The sequence below is a fragment of the Tupaia chinensis genome, unplaced genomic scaffold (genome assembly GCF_000334495.1).
Source record: "Tupaia chinensis unplaced genomic scaffold, TupChi_1.0 Scaffold000333_1, whole genome shotgun sequence".
Classification (NCBI taxonomy): domain Eukaryota; kingdom Metazoa; phylum Chordata; class Mammalia; order Scandentia; family Tupaiidae; genus Tupaia; species Tupaia belangeri.
In genome coordinates this window covers 263,207-270,657 of record NW_006159827.1, presented here as the reverse complement: position 1 = coordinate 270,657, position 7,451 = coordinate 263,207, and the positions used below count along the sequence as shown (strand labels likewise).

The following is a 7,451-nucleotide window of genomic DNA, read 5'->3' as shown; positions in this document are numbered from 1 at the left end:
GGCCATGGTCAGCTGGGTGGCTCTGAACGGAAGCTCCACACGTACATATGTGGTTGCTTCACAGTAGGGGGTGTGGCCTGCCCAAGGTGGCGTAGCTCCTGGGTGGTTCTCCAGGATGTAAACCCGGTCTTCCCACCAGCTGCCCGTGCCTGTCCTTCCAGGCCTGTTTTTCTTGCAACCCAGTCACTCACTCCCCTTCTGTTCTGGGTTTCCAGAGGAGCCTGGGTGCCCTGTACTAGAACTTCCTGGGCCGGCAATGCCCACAGGTGACGGGCAGCAGTCAGAACCACCATAGGGCACCAGTCTGATGCTTGCCAGCTGGGAAGAGCTTTTTAAAATTTTTTATTTATAGGGACTAGCAGATGGCATAGTGGTTATGTTGCTGGACTCCCATGTAGTCAGCGGCTTAGAACTCATGCTGGGCGCATGTGTGTGCATGCTCAAAATCCCGAGAGGAGAATGGAGGAGAAGGGATTGCGGCGTGGCCATCCCCCTGGGGGGTGATTTCTCGCTTTCTGTCTCTCTGGTGAGCACACACACCCTATAGCAAAAATCTCTCTTAAAAAAAATAGTATTTATTTCTTCCGTAAGAGTAAAAAAGATAGAGACAGAGAGACAGCACCCCAGTAAGGTATTGATGCCATGATGCACCCCGTGTCAGCCAGTCCCAGATCATGGACACACGTGTGCCTAGCGTGCACAGGGACGTCTCCAGATTCCAGCCCCAAACCCTCCCATGTGGGTCAGCCTTGTGGGGCTTCACACTTTACTGCCATGCCACTGTCCAGATCCCTTTATTCATTGATTGAGTTTTTTTGTGTATTCGCTTGTTTGTTTTGTTTTGTTTTGTTTTGTTTTATTTCAAGAAATTTTTGCTATTGGGCATGTATGCTCACCAGAGAGACAGAGAGAAAGCAAGAAATCACCCCCTAGGGAGTATGGCCACGCTGCAATCCCTTCTCCTCCAGTCTTCTCTCGGGATTTTGGGCATGCATACACACATGTACGCCCTGAGTTTTAAGCCATTGGGTCTGGGACTCTACTGTGGTCAGCCATGCAGGAGTCCAGCACCTTGACCACGGCGCCCCCTGCTGGCCCCAGCTGGTTTGTTTAAAGCAAGCATTGCCCACATTGGCCTTGATCTCTCCACCCTCCAGCCTCAGGTGTCTGCGAGCTCTGGTGAGTGCCACCACTCCCTGGGTAATGCTCTTAGAGGCAGTGCCCTGGGGTGGAAAAGTCAGGGTGTCCAGCACTCTGAGTTCTGCCCTTCACACCCTGCCCGTCGGGGGACAGATGTCCAGGTCCTCAAGAACCCAACCCTGGAGTGGGTCATAAATGCCATTTCCATTCATGCGCCATGCATGGGGTAGATACCGAGTCTTCCTACGTGCCGAGCTCAGAGCCAAGCGGGAGAAGCCGATTAAACAACGCAGCCCGCGCACTGCTTTGACTGGAGAAATACGATGCGCAAACACAGCCAGGGGACTGGGCTGAGCCAGCAGGGCCGTCGGTGTCCCGGTAGCATCCCAGCTGAAACCTGCGGAGGACGAGGGCACCAGAGGGGGACAAGGGCACAGTGCTCCTGGTAGAGGACACAGCACATGCCAGGGACGGGGGCGGGGAGTACTTGGAGGAGCACTGGAAGTAGCCCCACATGGAAGGGAGCCCGAGTCCCAGGTCCCCGCACTGGGAGGAGATGTAAGGGTCAACAATGCCAAGCCCTACTGTGCACAGGGCTTCAAGGGACAGCAGTCCCTGTCCCACCAAAGGGAGAATGGCAGGGAGATCTGTTAGGGAATCCCCGCAGAGAAGTTGTACAGAGCTGGGCAAAAATCAGGAGGGCTTCTTGGAGGAGGTCACATTCGAGATTGACCTGGACTCTCAACTCAGTCTTGCTGGATGGGGAGAAATGGGCAGAATAATAATACAGGGACCAGGTAATGGTGCCGTGGTGGCGTGGCTGGACCCACGTGGGAGGGGTTCTAGGTTCACATACGGGAACCTCCCCAAGCACACGAGGGGCACACTTGTCACCTGGAAGCCAGGCTGGATGAGACCGGGAGGAAGCCATGGCATGGGGTCCCAGCTGCGGTGTCTCTCTCTCTCTCTCTCTTAGAAGGTATATTGGGTCATCTGGGAAGTCGTGACGCATGTTGCATAGAAAAAATAGAAAAGCACATCATGACTTTCTTGACAGATAGATATTAGTAGGGGACCAGCAGGTGGCGTAATGGTTACGTTGCTGGACTCCCATGTGGTCGACCACAGCTTGAGTCTTGAACCTAGACGCTTAAAGCTCTCGCCAGGCATGTGTGCATGTGTGCCCAAAATCTCGAGAGAAGAATGGAGGAGAAGGGATGGCAGCATGGGGGGTGATTTCTCACTTTCCGTCTCTCTATCTCTCCCGTGAGTGTGCACGCCCTATAGCAAAAATCTCTCTTTAAAAAAGATAGATAGGTAATAGATAAACTAAAAAATAATAATAATGAGCATACGTCGATACCCACCACCCCCTAGGGCACCAGGCAGCTTTCTCCTAGCCCTGCCACCCTGGGAGATAGATGCTAGGATTATTCCTATTTTACAACTGATGAAACTGAGGCCCAGGAAGGTGAGGGCATTTGTCCCAGGTCTAGCTAGTTCCAGAGCCCACACAATACCCACAATGCTGTGTGCTCCAGAGAACTGGTACGGTGCCGGCTCCTTGGGGAGGTAAGGAGGTACGCTATCCCAGCTGCTCCCGGCCCATCTTTGGGGGAGTGGCCTCTGGGGTCCCTGGAGGTGTTTGAGTATGGATCCCAGCATGGTGGGACATGCGCAAATATTTGAGCGTTCCGCAGTGAGGCTGCAGCCTGCCATCTGCCCCAGCGTGACTTGGGGACAGGATAAGAAAATGATCTCGTGTCCTATTACCTCCCGCGAGGTTTATTGTGGTTCTTCAAGTGGTGACAACGTGCATTAATGCAGTGACTCTTTTGCTAATAGGAGAATTTCTGGCATGGAGGGGGGTGTGGTTAAGGTAATAGCTTCCCTTCCAGGGACAAGATGTGAAGCCTGTTCTCCTGCAGGGAATGTTTACTTAGGTGGAAAGGGGGTTCTCAGTCCTCCTCTAATTTGGGAGAAGCTGGAAGCCGAACTCCTGTGCTGTCATGGAGACAAAGCAGCTGCTTGGGGTCCTGGGTGGAGGGCCAGAACAAGGGCATGGCCTGCCCCTAAGACCCTCCCTCCCCAGCTGGGTGGCTCCAGGTGGTACCTGAGGTCACACAGCAGGTCAGGGCCTACCTGAGGATCCCAACTCCCAGATCCAGTCTGCAGCCTGAGGAAAGATGGCCTGAGGCGTGGCAATACGTAGGGGCAAGACTAAGGAGTGTAGTGGCCCCAGGCCCCCGCTTTGGAGAGGGCCAGGCTTTTGTTGGGATCCCAGCTCTGCTCCCCTGCTTCTGTGGGGCTCTGGGCCAGTGACTCGCCCTCTCTGTGCCTGTTTTCCCAGGTGACAGTGTTTGGGGGCAGTGAGTACTCAAATGCAGCTGCCACCAGAGAGCCAGGCACCCTCGGGCAAGTCACTGCTGGTGCCTGAGCCTCAGCGTTTCCATAAAAGGGTCCGACTAAGTCATAGCTAAGGACCATTTCCAGTCTGGTGGCTATGAGCATGAGTTAGCGAATTCCCGCCAGTCAAGGAAGAGAGCGGATATAATGAAGATACGAACAATAATACTTTCGGGACCAGCAGGTGGCGTCATGGTTACGTCGCTGGACTCCCATGTAGGCGACTGTGGTTTGAGTCAAGGATCTGGTGGCTTAAAACTTAACGATGGTTTCAAGTGTGTGCATGCCCCAAATCCCAAGAGGAGAGTGGAGAAGGGATTGCAGCATGGCCATACCCACCCCGGGGGTGGGGATTGAGGGGGTTGTGTGTGATTTCTCTATCTCTCTGTGTCTCTCTCTCTCTCTCTGGTGAGCACATGCACCCTATAGCAAAAATCTCTCTCTCCAAATAAATAAATATTAAATAAATAATAAATCAATAATAGTAATAGTTTCAACCATTGACTGAGTACCTACTCTGTGCCAGAGCTCAGCTAGGTGCCCGGCCCTCCTCATCCCATACCCACGATACCACCACAGCTTCTTGCAGGTCTCCTGGCTTCCAATCTTCTCCCCGTCCATCGATCTTGCATACCTGGCCAGTCTCAGCTTTCTTAAACTTTCCTTTATATCTCTGCTCCAGAGCATTCAATGGCTCCCCAGTCCTCCTCAAAATTAAGTGCCAGTTCCTTGATGCTGGAGTGGGGGCTTCCACACTCAGTCCCTGCCCTCTCTAATGGAACCTCCCGCAGACTAGGTTGCCATTTCGTCTGGACCCCTCCTCCCCCCGTGCCTCGTACTCAGCAGGTGTGCTCCATAAACATGCGTCGAATGAATGAACACAGGGACTGAACGGTTCTCTAAATCAGGCTACTCAAACATTAGTCATTTGCAAAGCAGCCACAAGAGTTTTGCAAAAATCTGTGCACCGTGTCTATTTTTATTTACTTAAATATTTTCCTTTTTTAGATTAAATAAATGCATCTCAAAAGGAAACTTTACATCATACTGTAACTAGAAGGCCAGTACTGCTTGCTAAAAATAGGCCCCCAGTAAAATAAATACCGGGCAAATGGGCAACGCCTTCAGTTCTCACCACATACCGTGTCTGCCAGGGTCGGAGGCCTCAGAGCCACCTCTCGGCTAAAATGAGACTAACCAGTGCTTTGGGACTGTGGCAAAGACTGACTGGCACCAACTAGGCTTGCCCGTGACAGTGACCACAGGCGGCTGCAAGATGACCATGCAAGAGCCTTCTCACCCCACGCTATCCCATCCCCGGCGACCACCCAATGGGCCGGCCTACATGTTGGCAATGCTGCTGAACGCCCAGGACCCTGTTTCCCAGGGTGCGCGTGTGCGTTTCCTGGAAACTTGAACTTGGCTCCTTGGAAGGGCGCAGAGGCCCTGCACGCAGCCGCTGCAGCGTCACAGATAGCTAGCTCCCTCCTCAGAGGCCGCACTGCACTGGAGGCAAGCTCAGAGCTCCACTCCGGGGAGAGCTGATGATGTGAAGCCATCGGCCTCACTGGGGGTATGCACACACAGGCTAGGTGGTCATGGGGGGAGGCCGGCGGGCAGGGAGCAGAACCCAGCTCCTGCAATCCAACCGCCAGGCAATCTGTCTAGGAAAGGGACCTGACAGCCCTTTACTTTCACGAGTTGATTAAACCAACGTAGGTCGATGAAAAGAAAGGGAGTAACTTCTAAACAGGAATACAGGGTACAAGAGACCATTCATGGGTAGTAACGTTATCCAGGACCCGTGAGGAAAGAAAAGGCAGGGGGTTCGTCATTATTCCGTCGCATAAGGAATGCTTTGTGATGCTCAATCCAATTCGGTGAGGACTATGTGTTATGCAGGGGCTTCCAAAAGTTCATGGAAAATGCGTATTATGAAAAAAAACATGCACTTTTTTTTGGGGGGGAGGGGCACCCAAATAAACTTGTAAATGAATTCCATTTTTTTCCCAATGACTTTTTAGGGCATTTTTTGGTATTTTATTTAAGCAAAAATAAACCAAACTCAAATTTGCCTAAGTGAAGAAAAAGGAGCCTAATAATGTGTAACTGACACTGCCTTCAGGTACAGCTGGATCCAGGGCCCAAAAACATCTTCCCCAAGACTCAGTTTGCTCTCCGTCTCTCAGTTCTGTCTTCTGGGTGGGCTTCGTTTTCAGGGAGGGCTGGCTTACGTCGTGGCAAGACCACCACCAGCAGCGCCCGGCTTAGGTACCCTAGCGGAGAACGAGCTTCTGTTTGATAAGTTTTAGCAGAAGTCCCAGGTAGTGTTTCCTATGTGAGCATATGTCCCATGTCCCCTCACTGAGGTCAGAGGGATGTGCTCTGATTGGCTATCTCCTGGGTCTCATGTCCACCCATAGAAGCCAGAGACCCCACCAAACCGTATAAATGTGAGTGAAGAGAAGCTCCCCGAATAAAAATTGAGCTGCTACCTCCTGAAGAGCTGGAATGCATGTCCGGCTAGCTGCGCTAACCTCCATTCTCGCCACCCTCATACCCGTGCTCAGAGCTGTGCTCACAGCTTGGTGCAGCCCTTACCCATCCTTTAGACTCCACTCACTGCTTCCCCCAGGAAGCCCTCCAGGCCTCTGAGCTGACCTGGGTCCTGATGTGTGTTCCTGACCGAACTCACCCTCTGGGCTCCTGAGATTTCCTGCCTGTCTCTCCCATCTGACAAGGACCGCCTGGGGCCAGCAGCGGCAGCCTGTCTTCTCCACTGTCCCCACAGCCTAGGACAGCGCCTGGCCCTAGAAGGGGCTCGGTGAATACTGATCTGAACTGTTAGTGGCTCGCAGGACCGGGCAACCAGCGAGGTGTGGGGGACGAGTTAGACAAGGAATACATGATTGCACGTTTGAGGGTGACGGGGTGGGGAAAGGGGCAGAAGTCAGGGTGACCCGTGAAGCACGTTGTCGGGGGACCCAGGACACACTGGGGGGGGGGAATAAGATGGAGTGGGAGATTCATGGGCAAATGCATTCGGGGGACAGAGGGAGGAGAGGACAAGAGGTCAGGGCTGGGAAGACTCCTGTCCACAGGCCTCGGGAAGCCCCGGGGCAGGCAGAGGCAGCATGGCCCCATTCCCGGAGCCTTTGTGGAGAGGTGGGAGGTCAGGACTTGGCAGGGGAAGGGAGGGAGTCCTCCAGGCTCCGGGCTGGGATTGGCTGCGAGGGAGGCTTCTCTGGCTCCTGGGGTGTTTTTCCAGGTTGTGTCTCCCTGTTAACTCATCTGTTTACCCACCTGTTTACACACAGAGCCGCTTGTGTCTACATGGCCAGCTCCCAGCAGTGGGCAGTGGGCAGAGTCCTTTGCGCACACGCACAACACGGGTGCCAGGACCCAGTGTGTCACAGGCAGGGGAGGCAGCCCTGGGAGGAGGCCAGAGGGAGCAGAGGTCTGACCCCCACCCTCGGAGGCCCAGACAGAGACTCAGAAAGGACAGAGCCACCTCAGCAGACTTGCCAGGCTGGAGAGGGAAAAGCTCAGAGGGAGACCCACGTGGTAAAGGACAGGGACAGTGGCCCAGAAGGACAGGCAGACAGGCTGAGGACCCCTCGCCCAGGCAGGGAAGAGGCTGTCAGACAGAAGGAGTAGGAGAGGAGAAGAGGAGGCAGGGAGCCAGACCAAGGAAGGAGGCTGGGGAAGCGGAGAGAGGGGAGCGAGAGAGACAGGGGGGGAGGGGGAAGGGGTAGGTAGGAGAGGGTGGCACAGGGAAATGGGAGGCGAAAGGGAGAGGGTAGGAGAGGGGGAGAGGGGGAGAGGAGGAAAAACGGGCCAGGGGAGTCTGCGGGCGGGGAAGGCAGGGATAGACACAGAGAAAGGAGGTAGGAGGAGAGGCCAAG

General features: G+C 54.1%; 1 protein-coding gene across 1 annotated transcript in view; it reads left to right on the top strand.

Moving 5' to 3' along the window:
* Positions 1 to 7,082: 7,082 nt before the first annotated feature.
* Positions 7,083 to 7,451, top strand: part of SLC6A1 (solute carrier family 6 member 1) — a gene marked incomplete in the record, with an annotated part of 48,438 nt that continues 48,069 nt past the window's right edge. The window contains 1 exon segment of the mRNA XM_014589126.2: positions 7,083 to 7,110.